This window comes from Amblyomma maculatum, chromosome 7 (assembly GCF_055883805.1).
Source record: "Amblyomma maculatum isolate TAMU_Amacu chromosome 7, ASM5588380v1, whole genome shotgun sequence".
Lineage (NCBI taxonomy): Eukaryota > Metazoa > Arthropoda > Arachnida > Ixodida > Ixodidae > Amblyomma > Amblyomma maculatum.
Genome location: NC_139350.1, coordinates 24,342,624 through 24,365,755, shown reverse-complemented (window position 1 = coordinate 24,365,755; position 23,132 = coordinate 24,342,624). Strand labels below are relative to the sequence as shown.

General features: G+C 48.4%; 1 protein-coding gene across 7 annotated transcripts in view; it reads right to left on the bottom strand.

The window, feature by feature from the left end:
* LOC146182824 (rap guanine nucleotide exchange factor 6-like) overlaps nt 1-23,132 on the bottom strand; it is a 582,921-nt gene that overhangs the window by 451,165 nt on the left and 108,624 nt on the right. The gene's annotated exons all lie outside the window — the stretch shown is intronic.

Sequence of the window (23,132 nt, the reverse complement as noted above, 5' to 3'; positions counted from 1 at the left end):
TAGCCTCAGTGGCTACCATGTTTTTTCCTAATTTTGTCGACGTATCGTGTAGGTCGGCTCTTCGAGCTCGGGAGCCGGGAAAAAATAAATATGAGGTAGTAATAAAGTACAGGTCGCTCGACGGAAACTCTCAGCCACCAACGTTCGATAAGAGCCGGTAGACAAGCCGAGACCGGAAGAAGCGCTGTATATTTGCATCCAGCTATAGAACAAAATTCGACCATGAAATGCCACACATTGACGAGTGCCAGAGAAGACGTGAGATGTAACCGCATTATTTCTTTCGGTTAACGTTCGATAGACAACTTTAACATCAATGTCATTAGTTTCACCGATTTCATGCATTAACGGCTGCATTATCTATCGAAAAACGAACCAACGGCTGTGCGAGTGGGCGCTATCGGTGCAGGTGGCGCCACGGTGGGGCTCATTGCTGATTGCAGTATCGAATTTATCTAGGAACCTTTCTCGCCCCTCCAAGGAGCCCGTAAGGAAATGCTTTCAGCTCTGACATTGCTTGCACTGCCCTTTGTCTTTCTTTCCTGCGTTTGTAGCAGGGTTTGCCACTTACCCCGAAAGTGATCTTTACCTTAAGCGAAAAATATCTCCTGGAGACAAATTTTCCGTCATTTCCCAGGAGAATTTTAAAATTCCTTGACAACACATAAATATTGCAATTTACTCGTTCTTAGGCCCAACGTTGGACCGAAGATTCCTTGGAAAAAAAGAACAAAAAACCCGGAATAGTTCTCAAATGGAACGATACTGCCTCTGCCGTACCGCTATCGGCATTGTATCTGGCGCTGATGTACAAGACGCTAGCGCTTCCTATCTGTATGCTTTAATTCAGAGGTGGCAACGCAGCGCATCTGAATGCTACATATACGAGGCAATTAGCTTCTCTTCGGTAATCGCTCGCAAAGGTAAGATAGGGTGCGGTCTACAATCGCGCACTTCGAAGCTTTCATGCAAAGGTGCATTGGCACGAGATGCCTATGTCCAAAGACAAACCCGCAGGTGTGACCTGACAAAAGCGGCCTGATTCGCCTGACGATATCAGTATACAGGACGGAATCGAAAGGAACATGACGATGGAGGATATACAAAACATTTAATGCCAAAGTTGCAAAAATGACGAGCAGAAATCCAACAAGTGTCCTAAGTAGCAGAAGGAATATCAGCCTCGGCCTTTTAATGCAAGGTACAAGAGAAACGGGTGCACAGCAAGCACGCACCCATACGGACAGCGATCATGTATAGCGCGCGTAAAATATAGGCAACTATGTAGAACTGCTCAGACTACAGGGAGATTGGAAGCCGCTTTCGCAAAAGTATGCAACACAAAGACAGCCGTGGTTTGCCGAAACGTAACAAACTTCCCGTATTTAGACACCCGCTCGTCTGCAAGGCTTCAAACTGTCGGCGCCGCGACGCCGACCGACACATTTTTTTTTTCCAGCAATGGGGCACTTACGCTTTGGCGTTAGAGAAGCTCTTCGCACTCGACGCGCAACGCAATATAACTCAGATGCCTCATTCTCTGAATGGCCAAAATAATAGAACGACTCACTAAGCCTTCCTGCCGCAAGCAGCAGCGCCCGCGATATGCAAAGCAGAAGCTTCCTCCAAAGGTGCGGACTTGGCACGGCGCTCCCCACCAGCGCGTACGTGACAAGAATCGCCGAGGAACCACGGAGCCGGTTCGTTTTCTATACCGTTGAGGTTCTCAGCTGCGGGCCAGTAAGCTGTCAACGCCTGCCACGCTTCACTATTGCAAAACAGCTGCACACGCGCTCCAGGCGGGGCACGTACCCCGTCGGCCGTGAATTCCGGCGCGAAGCCCTTTACGACCCGGGCTGCTTCGTCCGCCGATAAATGTGCCCCGAGCTTCAGTTGCAACAAGCGATACCGAATCTATTGTTATGGCGCTCCTCCTCTACTTCTCACGAGAAATCAAGAGAAGCATTAAAAACAAGAAACTCGCGCAGTTTACCGGAGTCACGCAGTATTTTCAAAATGGGCGGAGTAAGAATTAACTGGGCTTTTTTGTCAGGAGTCTTGTACAAGCGAATGAACTCACATGTTGCCGTTATGTTCAATCAGGTGCAGTCAACTCAGGAGCAAACTTCACGCTCCTTTACATGCAGCCTTCCTGGCCACAGCTGAGACTCTTCTGCTCCGGGTAATCACAAGTTGCATTAACGTAAGTGTAAGGCTACAGCTTCACGCGCTTCTGCAAGAGGTTCTGCTGTGCAAGCTGCGAAGAGTACGCACACTGGTGCGCGCAGGACGTGAAGGCGTGCACCGTTCCAAACATTCCCATCGGTATTGCCGCGTAACGCAGGGAGGCAAGCTTGACTGCACGAGTCAGCTCCGACGCGGTACGAGTCCAAAAGGAGAGCACATTCGACTCTTGATAACTGGTTTTCTTTATCGCAGGGGAAGCGACAGAGTAAAATATATTTTTGTAGATGTTGAAATCGTCTCCAATGTAGTTCGAAACGGGAGAAAGTATAGTTTCTGTTTTATTAAGACGAAAGCCTTTAATGACTCATGCTGTCGTGGACAAAGTGCGTCCCGCTTTTGCGGCGTTCTGATTGGCCGAGGCGGGATGCATCCCTGCCATCTGCAACGTTACACTTGAACGCGCGACAAGGAACGCCACGCGATATGAGCGATGGTTTACCGTCCAAATGCACATTTGCCGCAGAAAGTGTGATAGATACTGCGCCTTTCTTTTCCTGTAAACCAATTATATGTAGCACTGCAACGAACGCCGACAAGAGGCTAACGATGGGAGGCAAATTAGGAAGGGTAGGCTTTCGCCATTCTCCTCTTAAGAGACATCTAAGAGACCCTCTAATTTTTGTCCCACCAAGTAATTACCCGTTAACGCTCGCGATAACGGCCCAGTGTCGCAGAAAACCCGGCGTTGGCGTCGACTACGTGTTTGACCGCACCGGATAAATCCTGATTTGTCGACGGGGTCATATGACGTCACAGCCAGATGACCACGAGCGAGAATTTTAAACGCCGACGCTCACGTTAAGCGCGAAGTCACGCGTAGAATAAACGAGATTAAAGCGTGGCATTCGAGACGAATTAAAGGCCGTAGCATGTCGCAAACAAGTTAACTCTATAAAATAATTGATTTCTCTAGAAGAAGAAAATTAGGCAAATCCTTAGCGAAATTTCAATCAACAATTCCTGCGCTGCGAGCCAGGCACGCAATGAAAGCTGGTACGGCTTGGAAACAAAGGAGGGTTTATGTTTACGTCGTATCGTACGAATGTATGATAATGAGTATATGCACAATTAGAGAGGACCACAGGCTGCTATCGCGACCCCTAAGGCGAAGCTTACAAGTGTCTCTATGACTTTTCGAAGTGCGATTAGTTTTATTATTACAGCTAAAGATGGCCGAAGGTTTTAAAAAGAAGACATCAAAGCATGCAGCTAAAAAGCGAAATTTGCAGCTTATTAGGGGGATTGCGTTAGAGCAACTGTTTTCTGTTAGTCGCAATAGAATCTGCTCAAGAACCAGGCGACCGGCAGCACAACTGCCGATGATGACATCAATAACGCTCATCTCTTATTGCGGTAGCCACTACTAGGCTGTCAAGTTTTGCAAATATATGTCATTTGAAACACTAGTTCATCTCAAGCATCAGTCCAAGCATCACAGTGTGCTCAATGTGGCGCAGAGTATTTATGAGCAAATGCGTAAGTATAGGGGTGCGAACGTTTCCCCTTTACGCTCACAAGAATAAAAATAAAAGACCGTCGGATGATGTCACAGACGGAATAAAGAACAAATAAAACGCTGATAGATGCATGCACGCGGTGCGCACGAAATATCACTATAAAGCGAACTATATGGTAAGTTGTTGCCCGATTCAGAGCTGACAACAAGCAATAAAAGCTTGAGCTAAACGTTTATTGCTACCCAGGAAATTGTACTCATGACCTAAAGCAGCTTTTGCGCAGAGATAAGCAGTTGTACGAGTACAAAAAAAAAAAAAAGAAAAAGAATAAAAGAAAACGCATAAGGCTTTTCTGATAAGCACTGAAGTATGTACATACACAACCAGTTCATTTTTCAGCGTTCTCCTTGAAAGTGGCGAATGGACCCTTCGGCTCTCCTTTGGAAATGACTTCGGCATAATGCACATGTTGAGACAGATACAGTGACTGGACGTGGCACTCTTACTTGAAATGCTGCCAGAAGAAAGAAAAAAAAAACTTGTTATACTGAGCATGGGAAGGTGTATAATGAGGCCTATAGTAAAACGTTGCCAAAGCTTTATCAGCTCAATACTGTTGCCTATCAATAAAAGCAAGGTCGAGTAATATCGGTTGCTCGCAACGTAAAGTTCATTAATTAATTTCCTGAGGACGAAAATTTCAACCTGCACCCACTGCTAAAATAAGGTTCCGCTTAGCTGTGGCGTTCTCGAATCGGCAAATCACATACAATACAAAGCCATGCCTCGTAGGATGTCACGTGCCAGTGAGCAAGACTGCCGGCCGCTTATGCTTTGTCTGATTAGCGATCAGTCAGCGAAGCCTGAGCTCGCGCGCTTTCATTCGTTCGCACTTTGACCACAGGTGGAGACGGCCTCTGCGAATGATACGTTAATTTGCTCGCTTCCTAATGCGGGAAAAGGCAGCTCAATATAAGAAATGGTGCCGTTTACCTAAAGACAATTCATGCTGAGTACAGAACAAAAGGCGGGGTCCTAAACCATTGGACTGGTGTTATAGTACAAAGTTTTTTTTTTTTTTTTTTTTTTTTTTTTTTTTTTTTTTTTTTTTTTTTTCGTACCGCTCTGCAGCGAAACCTAGCAACGTTGTGGAAACCGCTGCTAACGCTAGAAAAACAGGGGCGACTGTCTCGAGAGAGGTAGCACGTGATGACGGTCTGTGATAGGTTACATGACTGCCGAGGTCAGCGGCTGCAAGCCGGCAATCATGAAACGTTCTACGCGCCAACAGCTCTACAATTCGGCCGTAAATTAGCTGACACCATCTGTATCCTCCCCACTTCCATGTATTACTGAGAGAAGAAAAGTGCGGCAACGCACTCAGAGTAGATCCAAGACATTCCGACTTTCTACTACGAAATCCGCCCCTTCCCGATAGAGGCCAATCGAAAGTTAACGAGTGCCAAGTCCACAGGGAACATCTGACTGCCAATGCGCTCCCACTGACCGCGGAGGGAATCCTCTACTCAGGTATCACTGAAAATAAATCAGTGGGAGGAGTCTTCGTCCCTACGTGATTGCTCCTCTCGGCACTGCTGCGGCTACAGAAATAAATCCGGCGTAGCGTGGGCAACGCACACCCACTCGATCGTCGGCCCAACAAACACCGTCAACATGTTGCCTCCTTCCTGCCCTTTTCTGATGGCACTCACGTAAACCAGCTGGATATTCTGGTACAACGGAGGGTATATACCAATGGCGGCACAGGGCTTCCGGTGACACAACGGAGACAACCCCGAAGAAGCGGGGGCGTGACAGATGACGAACAACCGATAGGAACGCAGGAAAGGACCGTGAAGTGTATAACGAGGCCCTTTAGAGCCTACAGAGCCTCTAGAGGGGTTAGACTGGGGCTACGCAGAGGAATGCAGAGGAACGTCAGCGTAATAAATTTGATGATTTCATGATATTTCTCATGACACGAAATCATTAAGGGCAGTATGCTTTATAACGCGTACCGTTTGCTACTTCTGAATTTCAGATTGGCAAATCACTTTGCACCTATAGCTGTGGTGATTTCCACTGAAGTCTTCAACGATCTCTTGCTCTCCAATGAAAACGGGTTCAAGGTAGGTCTGGGAGGGGGTGCTCTTTTGTTCGACTTGGGGAGGGGGACAGAGGGTGAAAAAAAAATCAGATTTTTCGGTAATGTGCTAAGGGGCCGCTCAAAGTGTCCTTGAAACGAAAAATAATCTGCCCCGCGGCGTTTACTGTATTGACTGTAGTAGGAATTAAATATGTATGATCGCTTGCTAAAATATCGCCATAGCGAATGGTTTTTGTGAGAACAACAAAAACGGAGATGTTCACAGGAGTGGTTTGACACTACGGCCATTTGTTTAACCTACACCAGCTACACCGGTGCAACAAAAATCCAGTGTAGGTATAGGAGATTTCCTACACTGGTGTAGCTGGTGTAGGTTAAACAAATGGCCCTACTATACCGTTCGTCTTGCACAACAGTAAGATGAAGCTATGACGCACTTTCTTAAACGCATTATTATTCGAAGCGCGTGAGACATCAACTCGGAAGGCAATTAATTGCGCGCTTGCGTGATCCGAACGCGAAAATCCCGCCAAATACGTCATCAAAAATCTACAAACCGACATGATACGCTACCGCAATATCGTCATAATTGATGCAGTCGTCGCTCACGGCAGTTCGATCGACAAAGAAGCAGACCGGCGAACGGTCAAATAATGTCCTACCCTCACAGCAAATTGAACCTGCAGCGGAATGTTATTAGGTGCGCGGCAAAGAAAGCCATCAAAAGCACTGTCAAGTAAACTGCGTTAGTTTTCACACTAGTGCATGTCAAGGTTAGCAAAGTGGAATGCGCAGAATGCATTTCGTCTGATCGCTCATGCTATAACTACCACGCCTCTTCTTAGAGATGCATGTCCACTTTCCTTCCAGCACTTAAATGGTTTTTGCAAATCACGAGAGTACAAATAATTGTCTGTCGCAATAATCTCAAGTAACTGTCTGTCCTCCCTTCGTGCGCGTCCGTTATTTACAATCGTCTGATCCAATCTGCGCACCGAAATTTCGACCACCTGTGCACGTTAAAGAACCACGGGTGGTGGAAATTTCCGGAGTCGTCCACTACGGTGTTTCTCATAGCCTGAGTCGCTTTGGGACGCTAAACGCCACAAACCAAACCAAACCAAAGCAACTACTGCTTGATCAACAACGGCTCCTGCACATTTTTCATGCGGATTCTTCGGTTCACAGAAGTACACTTGCCGAAAGCCCGTAAGCGTACTCCAGACTTCACCTTGACGCCCCACCGAGTATTAGCAGAGTGCAACTTGAACGTCAGGCATCGGTCAGTAGATTTTAAAGGTTTCGTTGGCGGTGAGTGTTATATTTAAACCTCAATTTCACCGTGCTCTGACTAATGGCATAAAAAAAAAAGTGTGTAAGCTTCTTACGTCGTCATTCATGACGCGGACTGAAGAAATATGAATGGAGGCGCTTGGCTTACTGTGGAAGAATTTCGAAAGGTGAAGCAAAGGACTGTCGTGACGCTGGGGCTATGGCGACCCGGCCTTCACTTGGTAGCGTGCAGAGACTCCGGGTTGAAGAAGGACTGAATCTTCGAAGTTGGTAAAATATGTACAAGCAGGTTTACTGGCACTTTGAGAAAACGTATTTACAATATTTACATGAAAAAGAAGGGTACATTGGCAAAATGACAAGCGTTAAGAGTTCATATCGAGAAGCGACTGGATGAGCCGTTTACCCAGGGCCCAGAGCGACATTTCGTGCTCTGCAGCGTCCTTAAAAACCCCCTATGTCCAGCCCCTCTCTGAAGATGCTGACCAACCAAATCCAGGGCACGCCCCTCAGGTATCGGCATCCAATCGAACACATCACTGCACTGATGGTCTGAAGCACTGACTGGTCCGGCATTCATTCGTTGGGCGTGATCACTTGTTGGCGGGAAAGCTTGGGAACGGCGAGGAGAGGAGGTACATTTCTATTCTTCAGCAAAGAAACCACAGGCTGGTTCTGGGGGTTTTACTTCTCAGAAACCCGAGTGCACGTGGCGCCGCATAGGGCTCCCAACATGGTCCCTTTTCGACAATTGCAAATCTTTCCTGCATTCCCGGGAAATCACTTAATGGCCGTATGAGTCATGCTCTTCTCTTGTCCTGCACGTCAGCGGACATGTCACTCTGTCGTCTCCTTTGGATAGGAGGCATTCATCACTGGAGGATAGCACTTCTCGACTGGAAGGGTGAACAAAAGAAAGCACTTCCTGCTATTTCCCGCAGGGGGACGTTTCTTTGTGTTTTTCCAGACGTTCTCTTGACAGGGCCAATTTGGCATTTGCAGGTTGTCCACAAAGCAAAACATGCTTACAAAACAGGATTCCTGGAAACAGGCTCACTTAGAGCCAATGGACCATCACCACATATTCACAAAACTTTTCCATGCCCACAGGCGAACAATAGAGCGCGCAAATGCGGATGCTTGGTCGTAACAGCCTCCTCCCCCGCCAGAAGAGACTCGGAGGGCAGCAGCCGCAGCTGCTGCATGAAGAGACGACTTAATGGCCTGCACGTGAACGCTTGAAGCTCGCTGTTGCATGTCGCGTTGTCTTGATTGTTGTAGGCCAAATTGCTTGAGCTATCTGAAACTCAACCACATGTCGAAGCAAGCACTCGGCTCCCGTCTGAAGAGACCAGGTCAAAAGAAAACTGCCATTGTTGTTCGAGAAAAGCCCACTCTCAAGACGTTCAGGACCCACGTATGCCTCGAAAACCAAACGTGCTGCTTTACATAGTCATCTATATTCAAGCGCACGAAAAAAAAAAAAACCTGATTATCAATTTGGATACATGGTGAGGAACATCTCGGACCGCTTAGAAAGAGCGGCTAAGCGCGTCCGCATTCCCATTTAACTTCCCCTTTTTGTATCTTATTTCAAAATTGTACTGCTGTAAAATCAAGCTCCACCTAAGAAGGCGACTGTTCTTCGATGTCGCAGTTTGCAGCCAAGCCAGGGGACAATGGTCCGTCTCTACGGTGAATTTGGCCCCTCCAAGATAGCACTGCAATTTTTGAATGGCCCATACAATGCAAGTGCATTCCTTCTCTGACGCGCAATAAGCCCTCTCTCTAGAACTCAGTTTTCTGCTCAAGTAGAGCACGGGGTGCTCATTACCGTCGTCATCTCTCTGGCAGAGAACAGCACCTAACCCTCGATCACTGGCATCACACTGGACCGTGAATTCTCGGCCATAGTCTGGAGCTCGCAATACCGGACGGCTAATCAGCACAGCCTTCAGGTTTACGAAGGAGGCTTCCTTTTGTTCGTCCCAGACTACATTTGTCGGTTCTGTCTTGCGGAGAGCGTCGGTCAGAGGGCTAGCCAAAGCTGAATAGTTAGGGATGTAGTGATTGTAGTACCCAGTCAGACCCAGGAATGCTCGAATTTCCGTCTTCGTGCTCGGCCGCGGGTAGTCTGCTACCGCAGAAATCTTAATCTCGCTGGGTTTCCTGAAACCTTGACCTACATTGTGACCCAAGTAGTCCACGGTCGCCCTTGCCAGGCAACATTTCTCGGCCTTTACGGTTAGTCCAGCTTGACGCAAAAGGCTCAGTACAGCTCTGAGATGTACCATATGGTCCGCCCATGAGTCGGAAAAAACCGCAATGTCGTCTAAATAAGGCACCGCGAATGTTTCACACCCCTTTAAAACCCTATCCATGAGTCGGGAAAAACAAAATGGAGCATTTTTGAGCCCGAAACTCATCATTGTTGGCTGGTAGCTGCCCGTCGGAGTGACGAAAGCCGCGTATCTGCTGGCGCGTTCAGTGAGCGGTACTTGCCAGTATCCTCGAGTAAGGTCCAGCGTAGTCACATATGCCGCTCTACTGACCTGTTCTACTCTCTCCTCAATATTCGGAATAGGATACACTTGATCCCTGGTGAGAGAATTTAGCTTTCGGTAGTCTACCACAGGCCTAGGGTCTTTACCTGGAGCTTCTACTAAGATCATAGGCGAAGCATAATCGCTTTCCGAGGGTTTTATTACTCCCAATTCCAGCATGCGAGTTACTTCCCTATCCAGAATTTCTCTTTGCCTTGGAGAAAATCGGTAGCACCTTGATCGCACTGGCACGTCTGAAGTCAGCTCAATATCGTGCTCAGTCAAATCAGTTCTGCCTGGCCTGTCCACGAAGCAGGCCTCAAACTCTGTTATTATCTCGCCCAGATCGGACAGCTGGGATTTCTTTAGTTCTCCTCTCTGCTCCGTCTTTTTGAGAAGCTCCTGAGCGTTGCTTCCTTTTCCGCTGAGGCAAATCAAGTTGTCCCCCATCTCCTCGGGAAGGTTTAACGTTAGATTTACCACGGCTTCCCTCTGCACATAAGGCTTCATAAGATTGCAATGATAAATGCGCACTTCTTTACGCCTACCGGGAATTTTCACTGCGTAGTTAGTGTTAGAAAGCTTTGCAACGACTTCAGCCGGTCCTTCCCACTGTACTTCGAGCTTATTCTGCCTTGAACTTCTCAGCAACATCACCTGGTCCCCGATACAAAACGTCCTTTGACGGGCTGACTTATCATAGTACACCTTGGAACGAGCCTGGGCTGACTTCATGCTGGCCTCAACGAGTTCCTTAGTGTTATGTAAGCGATTCAAGAGGTTCAGAATGAATTCTACTACTGTTGGGTCTTCTCCGCGCCCCTCCCAGGCTTCGCGCACCATTCGCAAAGGTGAGCGCAATGACCTTCCGTACACCAACTCGGCTGGGCTAAATCCAGTGGATTCGTGCGGCACTGACCGCAAAGCGAAAAGCGCTGCAGGCAGGCAGGTATCCCATTCGCGCTTGTTTTCATAGCACAGTCCCCTCAGGACTCGTTTGAGAACAGAGTGCCATCTTTCTACGCTGTTGCTCTGCGGATGATGGATCGAGCTATGCACTACCTTAATGCCGCATCGCTCGAGAAATGAGGTGGTGAGGACACTCGTGAAAACGCTACCCTGATCACTTTGTACCTCGGAAGGGAATCCAACTCGTGCAAACACTGACAGCAGCGAATCCACTACACTCTCGGACGTCACCTCGCGCAGCGGAACAGCCTCTGGAAACTTTGTGGCTGGGCATAACATAGTGAGGATATAACGGTACCCTGACTCGGTCACAGGAAGTGGCCCAACTATATCTATTACTAACCGGTGAAACGGCTCGGTAATGATTGGTACTAACACCATCGGAGCTTTCCACTTATCTTGCGCCTTTCCAACCCGCTGGCACGTGTCGCATGACCGTACAAAATTTTCCGTGTCCTTAAAACATCCAGGCCAATAGTATTCTTGCAACAGCCTCTGCTTTGTTTTCTTTATTCCAAGGTGACATGACCACGAGCTGCCATGGGAAAGTCGCAGTAAGTCTCCGCGGTACTTTTGGGGAACGACTAATTGGTCCCGCTCTACTCCGCGCTTATCCTTGAATAAGCGATACAGCACTCCCTTTCTCATCTCGAAAGAAATATTGTTTGCTGTCTTAGTGGCGCGGTGGCGCTCCCTTATCTCCTGTATATTGGGATCATTGGCTTGCTCTATAGCTAAGTCCTCTCGGGTTCCACTTAAAAGTCTCGTGAGATTACTAGACACTGGCGGCAAGAGGTTACTCTCAAGAACGTCCTCATTCCGCGTCTCATCAAGCTCACTTTCAAGTTGACTTATCTGAGATGCCTCGCTCTCAAAGTTTTCTGACCTGCTATCTTCCGCATTTACCATTGTTTTAACTGCCGTTTCCTCCGCTGTGGATTTTTCTGGAATGAGCAGTGTAGCTAGTTCTCGCGCCTTTGAACGTGTTAAGGCTTGCACAACTCTGTCTCCGAAAAGGATGCCCCTCTTTCGCAGCAGCATGTCCGATTTGTTGGAGAACAAATACGGATAGCACTTAGGAAGCTTTCCTGAAACGGCAGCCTCGGTTGTTAATTCGCCGAAAGGGCCCTCGATGACCACGTTCGCGATCGGCAAGCACACACTCTGTTCCTCAACTACCTGTCGGATCCATGCACACTGTCCTGTATAGTCGGAAGGCGATACATACGCCGGATGGACAACATCCATCGTTGCGGCCGAATCGCGCAGTACCTTGCAAGGCTTCCCGTTGACTACTAGGTCATGCAGGTAGGGTTCTAAAAGCTGCATATTTTCATCGCAGTCCCTGACATACGAGAAAGCAATCTTTTCTTTCCGGCAGTTGACGGCAATGTGACCCTGCTCATTACACCTAAAGCATGTGAGCGGCTTCCTAGCCTCAAACTTTTTCTTTGTGTTCTGCGCGTTGGTCACTTCCCCACTTTTCTCACTGCCGTCCTTTCTAGGGCGTTTGCCTGAAGAAGCCTTCCTTTCTTCGTTTGCAAATCTAGCAAGGTGCCTTTTCTGACGGTTATTTACACTGAACTTGGGATTGCGGAGCCTATCTACTGCTGGGTTGCTGAATTGTCGGCGCGAAGCGTACTCCTCAATGAGTTCGGCAGCTTCAGTTGCCGACTTAATTTCGCCTCGGTCCTGTAACCAATTTCTTTCTTTTTCTGGGAGGCAGCTAAAAAACTGCTCCAAAAGAATTCGCTCGACTACAGCGTCCCTATCACTGTAGGAATCAGTGCTCTTTAGCCACTCGCCCAAATTAACTCTTAAATTGTACAGGAATTCAGGGTAACTCTCGTCCCTGGACTTAGTAGCTTTCCGAAAACGTTGTCTGAACGCCTCGGCGCTAAGCCTATACTTTCTCAGAAGGCAAGCTTTGACCTTCTCGTAGTTGTCCGCGTCCTCCTTGCTTAGCCGCGCGACAACCTCCGCTGCCTCGCAGGGCAGAACCGTCAATAATCTCTGAGACCAAGTGTCTCGCTGGAAGGACAGTTTTTCGCAGGTTCGCTCAAAGTTAGCCAGATACAGACCGATATCCCCTGATATCACATATGGCTGCATGTACTTTGACATCTTGAAATCTGCCTCCTTGTTGAGAAGAGGTACCGCTAGCTGGGGACAATTGCCCGACCTCTTGCTCAACTCTAGTTCTAATTTCCGGAGCTCAATTTCTTGGTCCAGCTTTTTTGCTTCTCTTTCACGCTTCTTTTCCTCTTTTTCCCACTCACGTTCGCGCTCCCTTTCCTCTTTTTCCCTCTCAAGTTCACGCTCACGCCTCTTTTCCTCTTTTTCCCGCTCTTTCTGCTCTTTTTCCCGCTCCTTCTGCTGTCTGAGCTGTTCCTTTTTTTGACCGATGAGGTTCCATGCTTCACTGAGCTCCTCATCATCGGCTCCCAAATCTGTGATTGCCTTTATAATCAAAGGTTTTCGTGCCAAACCACTTGTATCAATTCCCAATTCCTCACACAATTGCAACAGTTCCGGTTTCTGCAGCTTTTGTAGGTCCATGATCGCTCCGAGTGTCGGCTACTTCCAAAACAACAGTGCAAACTACCAAACCTAAAGGCGTTTCCACACTCTCTTTACCAGTTCTAAAATCTAACCCTGTTCTAGAACCTGGTCCACATCAGAAGAAAAGCCAAGCACTCACCCACACATGCGATCGATGTTCCGAGCTGCTTTCTTGTTGGCCGATTGTTGCTCCTGCTTGTTGCTTGAGATGCCACCTCCGATCACTAGATGTTGTGGCTTGCAGATTCTGATCCACCTCCAATCACCAGATGTTGTGGCTTGTAGATTCAGATCCCACCTCCAGTCATCAGATGTTGTGGCTTGTAGATTCAGATCCCACCGCTGCCACCAGTCGTTGTGCTTGCAGATTCAGATCCCACCGCTGATCACCAGTTGTCGTGACGCTGGGGCTATGGCGACCCGGCCTTCACTTGGTAGCGTGCAGAGACTCCGGGTTGAAGAAGGACTGAATCTTCGAAGTTGGTAAAATATGTACAAGCAGGTTTACTGGCACTTTGAGAAAACGTATTTACAATATTTACATGAAAAAGAAGGGTACATTGGCAAAATGACAAGCGTTAAGAGTTCATATCGAGAAGCGACTGGATGAGCCGTTTACCCAGGGCCCAGAGCGACATTTCGTGCTCTGCAGCGTCCTTAAAAACCCCCTATGTCCAGCCCCTCTCTGAAGATGCTGACCAACCAAATCCAGGGCACGCCCCTCAGGTATCGGCATCCAATCGAACACATCACTGCACTGATGGTCTGAAGCACTGACTGGTCCGGCATTCATTCGTTGGGCGTGATCACTTGTTGGCGGGAAAGCTTGGGAACGGCGAGGAGAGGAGGTACATTTCTATTCTTCAGCAAAGAAACCACAGGCTGGTTCTGGGGGTTTTACTTCTCAGAAACCCGAGTGCACGTGGCGCCGCATAGGGCTCCCAACATGGTCCCTTTTCGACAATTGCAAATCTTTCCTGCATTCCCGGGAAATCACTTAATGGCCGTATGAGTCATGCTCTTCTCTTGTCCTGCACGTCAGCGGACATGTCACTCTGTCGTCTCCTTTGGATAGGAGGCATTCATCACTGGAGGATAGCACTTCTCGACTGGAAGGGTGAACAAAAGAAAGCACTTCCTGCTATTTCCCGCAGGGGGACGTTTCTTTGTGTTTTTCCAGACGTTCTCTTGACAGGGCCAATTTGGCATTTGCAGGTTGTCCACAAAGCAAAACATGCTTACAAAACAGGATTCCTGGAAACAGGCTCACTTAGAGCCAATGGACCATCACCACATATTCACAAAACTTTTCCATGCCCACAGGCGAACAATAGAGCGCGCAAATGCGGATGCTTGGTCGTAACAAGGACACACTACAGAAATCGCCGCTTTCAGAGCGGGGCTAAAGAGGAGTCAGCGTTGCTATGCAGGCTCTTGTTGACTGGCCGCGAAAGTTTGAAAACAGCATAGGTTCTCACGATCGGGTCGAATGTAAGGGATTGAACAGTGACTTACCTAAGAAGATTACGTTAGAGCCGTGTTGTCCATGAACAGCACGTTTCAAATGCCAGTCAGCAAATAGGCTTTCATACGCATGCTCATATTCCTTCAGGGCATACTTTGTGAATAGCCCCTCTTGGCTTTCAGAACGCGCGTATGTTGGCTATTGCTGCTCAGGCGACCGACCTGCACAAGCGCAGCGTAACCGCGCAGTAAGTTAGTACGTTAGCACTGAAAGTGCGTACCTTGTGTAGCCTTCACACCTCTCAGGTAGCGATATACAGAAACTGAAAAAGACGTCGTGGCGGAGCTTCGCCATACTTGTTGCGCGGTCTGACGAAGACGAAGCAACTGACAATTTGCCTGCGGCTGGTCATCTTGTCGAACAATAAACTTTTATGGCATTCATTAATAAGTATAAGTTTAAATGGCATATATAAAGCAACTGGGCAGAGAATCCTGAATTTTAACAACGAAGAGCTTCCGAAGGATCGCCCACACTTAGTCTGACGGCGTTGGCTGTAGCTGACAGTCGACGCTATAGCATATTATGGATGCTTCTGCTGTTATAAGCCGGCTTATCATGACCGCTCTTAATAATTGCGAGGCGCGCTATTATATCGCTTCCTGATTCGCTATTGTAACAGCAATTTGTTTAGAATATGCTTTGTGGTGGCGGTAGCTTTTTTTTTTTTTTTTTCCCTGCAGCATTAAAGAAAAGCAGCCAAGTTCAAGAAGCACAGGATACTGACACCTGGTTGCTTTCTTCATGCCGGGATGACCGGCCATATCCTATCAAGTGGTGGTTGCCATGCATGGTGCTCCACGATGCACGCGTAAACTACCTCTGCCAACGTAGCTCCGTCAACTGGCTTTCTGGAGGCGTAGATTTTCGTGCTGCGGCAGAAAGGTAGGGAATGAGACCAAGCAGTTTTGCGGGGATGAACTTGGCAGCTAGCAGGAGACCGGGTTAATTGGAAGAGTATGCATGGGGGAGCCATTTGTCCTGCAGCGGGTATAGTCTGCCTGATGGTGATGATCGTGCTGTGACATTAGCGGCCAGTCTGGCTATGCAGTCATATAAAGCATTCCATGAAAACGATGGGTACGGCGTGAAATTAACGGTGTTGCTTTCGAATGCCTCTGCAGCTGCCGATTTGCTTCTCACCGAGTTCACTACACCACAGTCCTGACTATATACGCTCCCATTACACGCGCTGTTCGTGCGCATCCGACTAAAACCGTGAGGAAGTCGCTGAGATTTCCCGACGAGCTGCAGCTCGCCCAACAGGCTACATGGAAGTGAATTGTCCAGTTGTGTCGCTCTGTTTAGGATTGTATCATCAGCGCTACTAATTAGCCAAGAGAGCTGCTGTCTATAAACTCGCTCGTTAAATTCAGAGACAAAACCTTCTTTCAAAAGCTTGCAAACGGGAAAGTCATACTACGCGCGGGTTAAATTAGATTACTGGTGGACAGAGGCATTATGGGGACGAAATTGCCCTAAGGATTAGGTCAGTGCAAGAAGCCATCATAAGAAAGATTGAACAAAACTGTGTTAGAGGTCATGGCTTCCTGACATCTCATCGGCGGCGCCAACACATGCTGATAATGATGAACAGAAAGCAGCGCCAGACTTTCCTCAAGTGCTGTAATACGGTGCTATGGCTACACAAACAACTGGAAATACTGCGCGGCCAAGACTCCACGTTTTACTAAGATTAAAAACGCAATGATAAGTATTAAAAACAAAAACGACAATAAGCGCTGACCTCAACAAAAAACTCGCATAATACCGCTTGTTAATTCTCAAGTCATCCAAAATGACGTTAACAGAGAGGGGGAGGACAAATCGAAACACTACATATTCTGACCAGACGTCCATGAGCGTCGTCCGTGCCTACAGACCGTGCCCGAAGCCGCTTCCGGGGTCTTGAACATGGTGACTGCCGCCAGGGACTGCCGTCAGGGCTGCAGGATTCTAGCGGAGCCAGCACCTTGTACAAAACCGCTGAGGATAGCCATGAACGCCGAATATCAAAATTTCACCGTTCACCGCTCGAACTACCTTCGAGCGCCGCAAACGTCTTCTTTCTTCCCTTCAGTGTATTTTACTATTCGCTCTTCTGCTGTTGTTGAAGCGCCTATAGAGACACCCATCCACGCTGGGGATCAGCAAAGAGCCGGTAAAAAAGCTAATCAGCCGAACACGATTTTCCACTCCTGCCGTATCGACTTCTCACCGCGCCACGATATACGGCGTGTATTCATACCCGGACAGATTGTATACGAGATCTTCCCAAAGAATGCAATAAAAACACAAGATGAAGCTAAAAATGGAGGGAGGAAAGGAAGGAAAGCGCGAAGAGGAATTACGTCCCTCACACATACATCATCTCCCGAGTACCAGCCTCTTTATCCTTGGAGTAGCAATGACCGGCGCTCGCGCATGCTGGAGGTATCGCTCACGCGCCTCCGTTGTCGGGTTCCGTAGTTAACCTCGCATTACGACACCATAAGCGTTAACCACATCTAGCATGCTTTTAGAAAGTTCACCTGCATTATATTCCAATGTTAAGAGAGAGTGACATAGAAAGAGAGAGAGAGTGTGTGTGTGCGTGCGTGCGTGTGTGTGTGTGTGTGTGTGTGTGTGTGTGGAGAGGGGGAGAGAGAAAGGGAGAGGGGCAGGGAGTTGTTGCAGAGTAATTAACGTACAATCTTCATATTAAGCATTTTTCTTATACCTTTGCCCCTTCATAAGTGCATACGGTATTCTTAGCGTAACTTTCGCGCATGGAGCCTGATTATTATTTTTTTTTCATCATATTCATGTTTTGCTTCGAGTCTCATCCCGGTCTTGTGGGACAACCAGTTACATAAGCGTTGCTAATAAGGCACCAGAATAGTGACGCAAACGCATGGCGGGCATCTGTTTCTTGCCAGGGAAGGTGGGCCTATGGGGCGCGGCTGAATGTCTGACGTCCGCTCGTCTGACGTCCGCTCGTCTCAGGAGATGTAGGTGCCAAGCGGCAGTCATAGCAGCTGAAATAAAAGCAGGAAAAGCCAGCAACAACGCTGATGGCCCAACCCCCGGGACCGCAAGATTATCGCGATCCGTCGCCGCGAGGAACGTCCTCTCGCTTTATCCTTTTCCTCTTTTTTTCTTTCTTTTTTTTTTTTTCAGTCGGGCTTTTAGGGTCAGAACCTGAAAATGATGACTTTTTGATGAAGTGCCCGACATTCCACGGTGAATCCTGACGAAAAGGCGGAAGCAATTTTGTACGGAGCACTCCTTGGCTCCCGAGGCGACGTTGATCTAGAAGATTTCAGTGAGATAGACTGCAGAATTCCGTGCACTGATTCGCACCATGGCGTTTGAAGCGTTGCCCCTTATTTTGCCGCATTGTACACCTCCATGTTGTTTTAGTCAACCGACAGGCAGAGCAGCCCATTGGGCCAGATTCTTCAAGCCACTACCAAACATTCTTGGCGATCTTCCCGCATTTTCAAGCCCCCTAGAGAAGGGGTCCCACCGGAATCTGGATGGGTGTAAGTACATTGTACCCGAAGCAAATAGCTAATGGAATGCAAATGCTATGTGCGAAGCCAGCAACTTCAATGTTCCGCTACTGCTCTTCGTTTCTATCGCGCGACGCGTACGTAAACACAGGGGTCGCATATTGTAACGATTCGTTTCCCAATCTGTTCCTTTGTCATTTTTCGATTGGTTCGCTGCAGCTTCTCTCTGCAGAACTGGTCATGCGCAGCCTTTTGCAGAAGCGAACTGCCCAAGGGGTCCTTACTGCATTCATGGAAGTCGTAATTTTTGAAGCAACGATGACAATAGTTCATCTGCCCTTGGAGAGATTTGCATAGTTTGAGACGTATAACAAGTCACACAGTTCACGGACAAGGAACGCAAAAAAAAAAAAAAAAAAATCATTGAAACGAAAGTGAGAAGCACTGCAGGTGTGCAGTTGTCTCTTCGTCACTCTGTTTTTTCCCCGCCGTTCCGAATACGTGAAACCCTGTATGGATCCGCCCAAATGGCTATTATTATCAAGATCCAGAAGTATACCCCTTAGTCTCCATACTTACGAGAACGACTGTATCTTAACAGATACCGTACGTGTCCCCTCGGAAACTCTGTCAGTATCTTCACCGTGTCGTCACCCTCAGTAAGTTGTAGCAAAGTCCATGCGTTTCGGGAGCCGTATTTCATAAGAATCCATTTCCGTTCCATTTGGTCGGACTTGCCCAGACGGCAGCATCGGACGAAAGAAGCGAGCGGCCACTGGCAGAAATTACGAGATAACGGACAATGTCATCGTCAATAGCCATCGGCCGCGCCACGTGCACCTGCGAGCCACCGGCTGGATCACTCAGCCAATGCTGAGGTCCGAATGGCCATGAGCCAATGGTCCGGTCGCTTGCTACGGACGCTTTATTTCGTCCACTGCCAGGGGACGAAATAAATACGAAATGGAAAGCGGAAGCTTATGGAATACGGCCTCTGTTTGTATACGCAACGCTTGAAAACTGAAACTTCGCCTCGAACTGTTTTAAGATTTTCATCAGATGAAGCGTTACTGTTGATTACCTTTTAAATTGGAATAAACATGAGATACGTAGCCCTTTATTGTAAACTCTCAAAATGACAAAAAAAAAAACAAAAAAACAACTAAATAAATGTGAGAGAAAGCCCGCACCGAATCAGAGGTTATCGCAGGCAAAAACCAATTGAAAATAAAAGAAAATGGGAAACTCCCAAGAGAAAATTTAAAGAAGGCCAATCATGAGAAAAAGAAAACTATGGCACAAATAAATGTCGGGCGGCAAAAGTGGTTTTTAGGGCGACAGGATGGCTTACTATAAGACGAAAAAAAAAAAAACAAAAAAAAAAAAAACACGAGGTTGGATCCAGCGTGCCAAGATCCTTGCGATGTGCTCGCAAGTGGCCACGATGAAAAGTGTCATCAGCACTCGGTGTTCCCAGGTGGTATTGATGCCATAGGTAAAACGACACGCGAAAATATGTAAGAGTTATTGTCCGCATCACGAAAGTGTTGAACCCATTGCCAACAAAAGCGTCGAAATCACAAACGTGCTGGCACGTTTGAATAGTCCGCGATTTGTATCGTCTCTTTAACTGCAAAGGACATGGAGGCGAGCCAGACATACCCGCGAGCTGTTTGAGGCTTGAGGTTTCGGCCCTTGCTTTCATGACGCCCGCATACATTCACTTCCCTTCTGTTTCGTCAAAAAGCATAGACTAGGCCCCCACTTCGCAGTTATGCCTTCTTTCTGAACAGCTCTTTTCAACGACCATAATAAGCCTGTAGTCCCAACGGCTCACTTATTCGGGTAAGACGCACCCTCAAAACGGTTTTTGGGGCCCTCGAAGGGGATCTTCTCAGTTTCGCTAAAGAAATCCTGCAAGGATCCGTTTCGCTTTTTTTTTCTTTTCTTTTTTTTTTTTATTGCTAACAAGCGAACGCCTGTTTCCTGAAAACGGTTTTTTATACTCTCAGCGAGGCGCTCCTGCCTCAAGAGCAGTGTTGGTGCCGGTTGAGAGCTGTGTCGAAGGTTTGCGCGCTGGCGTGCGCCTCTCGCGTCGCCGATCAGGGCTTTACACGACCCGTGCAACTATATAGCTGGGCACACAGTGCAAAGCACTACGAGTACATCGGCGTGAAGGAAACGCCCCGGCAGTTTCGCGTGCGGCCGCACGCGCCGCGCGCACGCGAGGGTTATTTCTGGGCCGGCAAGCAGCCGCCGCGGTCTCCGCCAAGCCTTGGCCTATTGGAGGGCATGCGTGTCAATCGGGGGTTGCGAAAGCGCGAGACCACTGCGGGATCCTCACACGAACGGTGCCTGCGCGCATCCCGCTTTTGCTGGTGCAAGCCTCTCAGTAGCTTGCGAGGCCGTTGCGATGCGGCCTTCGTAGCGCATGCAGATGGCCCGGTAAACTCGGGTTGTTCCGAAAACTTGCAGGAAGGGTGGAGCCGTAAGGCCACATGTTTACTTCAAGGCCAAGAGAGCGGAATGAATGAAGTCTCTCGGAAGAAACCGCAAAAGTGTGTCGATGGATGGGCGTCTCGAGGACGTTACATGGCCTCACGCGTTTCGAAGCAGGTTAAGAGATCCGAATGCGGTTTGCTACAAGCGATGATTAATTCGGGGAAGTATTTGTGGGACTCGCTACGGGCGTTCTTGCACTCTCGAGCGAAATAACGCCCGCTCCTGTCACTTGTACTCGCTCTCCGCTCGTACTTTCAGTGCCAGCCTCTTCAGTTTCTCTTCATCGACCGTCACTTAGCATTTATTATGTGACGACCAAGTCGCAACCTTTAAATGACAAAAGTTAGGCGGCGGATCGTACCACTGAAGCCCTTTTTACCTTGCATTTTACTCGCGAATAGCAAGGTATACGCTGCTGTCCTAGGCTAGTGGGTGCATTCTGATTAATCAGTGCGCTTATTGTGATCATCAATACTTTACTCTTTTCTCTACCTCCGTATCTTCGTTTTCATGTTACCGCAGCGGCCTTTATCGCACTTGATGCTTTGAAATTGTTGCCTCCACAATTTCGCAGCCACGTAATGTCGTGCACAGTGTGCGTAGACAATGTCCTCCAGTTGGAACCGTAACGATGAAGCGCGTACGCTCGAATTAGACTGTTCCAACAGCACTAGCAGCCGAGCAGGAGGTGCAGAAAGAAGAAAGTTCGTAATTACGAATTTTCCAAGCGTTGCTTGAGCGGTCGTCGTGCTCCTTGTGCCGGTGTTGGCAACGTACAATAGCTCATTACACTCACATGGTTCTCCTCACATGACTCCACACCGGAAGTAGCCCCAACTTCAGTCGAAGAGGCTGTGGCGATCTTGGTGCATCAAATGGCTTATTCCCGCACGGCCGGCTGGCAACTTAGGGCGGAGCGACATCAACGATTTCACGGGTCACGAGATAGTGTGGACCGCCGAGCACCCAGTCCCCTCGTCATCTTTAAGTTCTGAGCCTCTACCTATAGTCTGTCGCATACGGCCTCTAGCGAATGGTCGGCAAAGCCGTACGTATACGCTTCCGAAAGCGTGGATTTTCGTCCCAACCGTTCAACAACGTGAAGATAATCAGATCAATGACCGTTTGTGCTCATTCAAATGGCGCCTCAATCGGTGCCTTCTCTCCATCCAGTCTCGCGCCATTTTTGTTTTGAAACAATGCGTTGCTGCCAAGTAAACGAGCGTGTCCTTCTGCTGCAAGAACACGTGTTTATTGGGCGTCTGCTAACACCAATGACTCCCGGCGACACAAGGACACCTTATGAGAGATGATCCGCCTCAGAGAACATGCACGTCAGTTTATGTCAAGTTCAGTGCCTTCATTTATCAAATCTGCAAAATCACGCGCGGGTGGCGTCAGTGCAGATGCTGAGGCGGTGTATGCAAGACGCGACTCAAAAGGGCCACCACTGAAGGAAGCGTTCGCTTTCAGCTGACAGCTTTAAGTCGTGCAAACGCGGTAGAAAAATAGATAAAAATAAACGAATTACCTAAAAAATCTACAAATATTAAAGCTAGGCATTTTACAACGCATATATATAATAAACTATTGTGACACATGGCAAGAACATTTCATATGCAGCATATATGCAGTGCGGCAACTCAGACACCTCGATAGCTGGCTCATGAAAAATAATTGACACTCCTCGTTTCAGACGTATTTTGTACTTATGCTGCATAACCCTTTCGCACTTTGAGAACGCCAACCTCAGGTGATTTAAAGAACCGTCGAAAGAAAGGCAATAAGTGCGGCTTTCGGAAAATATAATAGCACAGCAATGTTCACTGCTTTCACTGCCAAATAAATAAATACATAAAATGCCCTTCTTCTGGCCCCTCAAACCGGTTACGGAGAATTACGCATGAAAGCGAAGTAACAGTCACGGGAAAGATTGTCTTCTGTCCCTCATCACACTCTTGTGAGGTCGCCTGGGAGGCTAATAATGGCCGAGCGGTTTGCAGTCTATGACGCCTCAGCCTTCATTGCTGCCCAACATATGTGAGACAGTCCATACAGGCTCCATCCTTCCCTCTCCGCGCCACGATCAAAGCGTTCCTCTTCCTTGCCCTCCTCCCCTACACCGAAGGCCACCCACCCACACGACAGTGGTGTCGTCGTAGCTGGCGGCCACTGCGGTGGTGCGGCCACAAATGAGGACGGCTGGCGGATCGCCCCGGAGAGGACCACACACCGCGGACGGACGCTCTCGCTCTCACCGAGCACGGGGGCCAGCGTCGCTCGCGCCCCGTACAGGCGAGCGCGTGGTGGCCCGTGGTCACACCCCTGAACGGGCGAATCGGGCGCCCGTGTTCCTCTGAACCCGCTCTCTCGCTCGGTCTCCTCCATATGTGGGGCACACACTCCGCAATAGCATTGCTCGTGAGCCGCCAG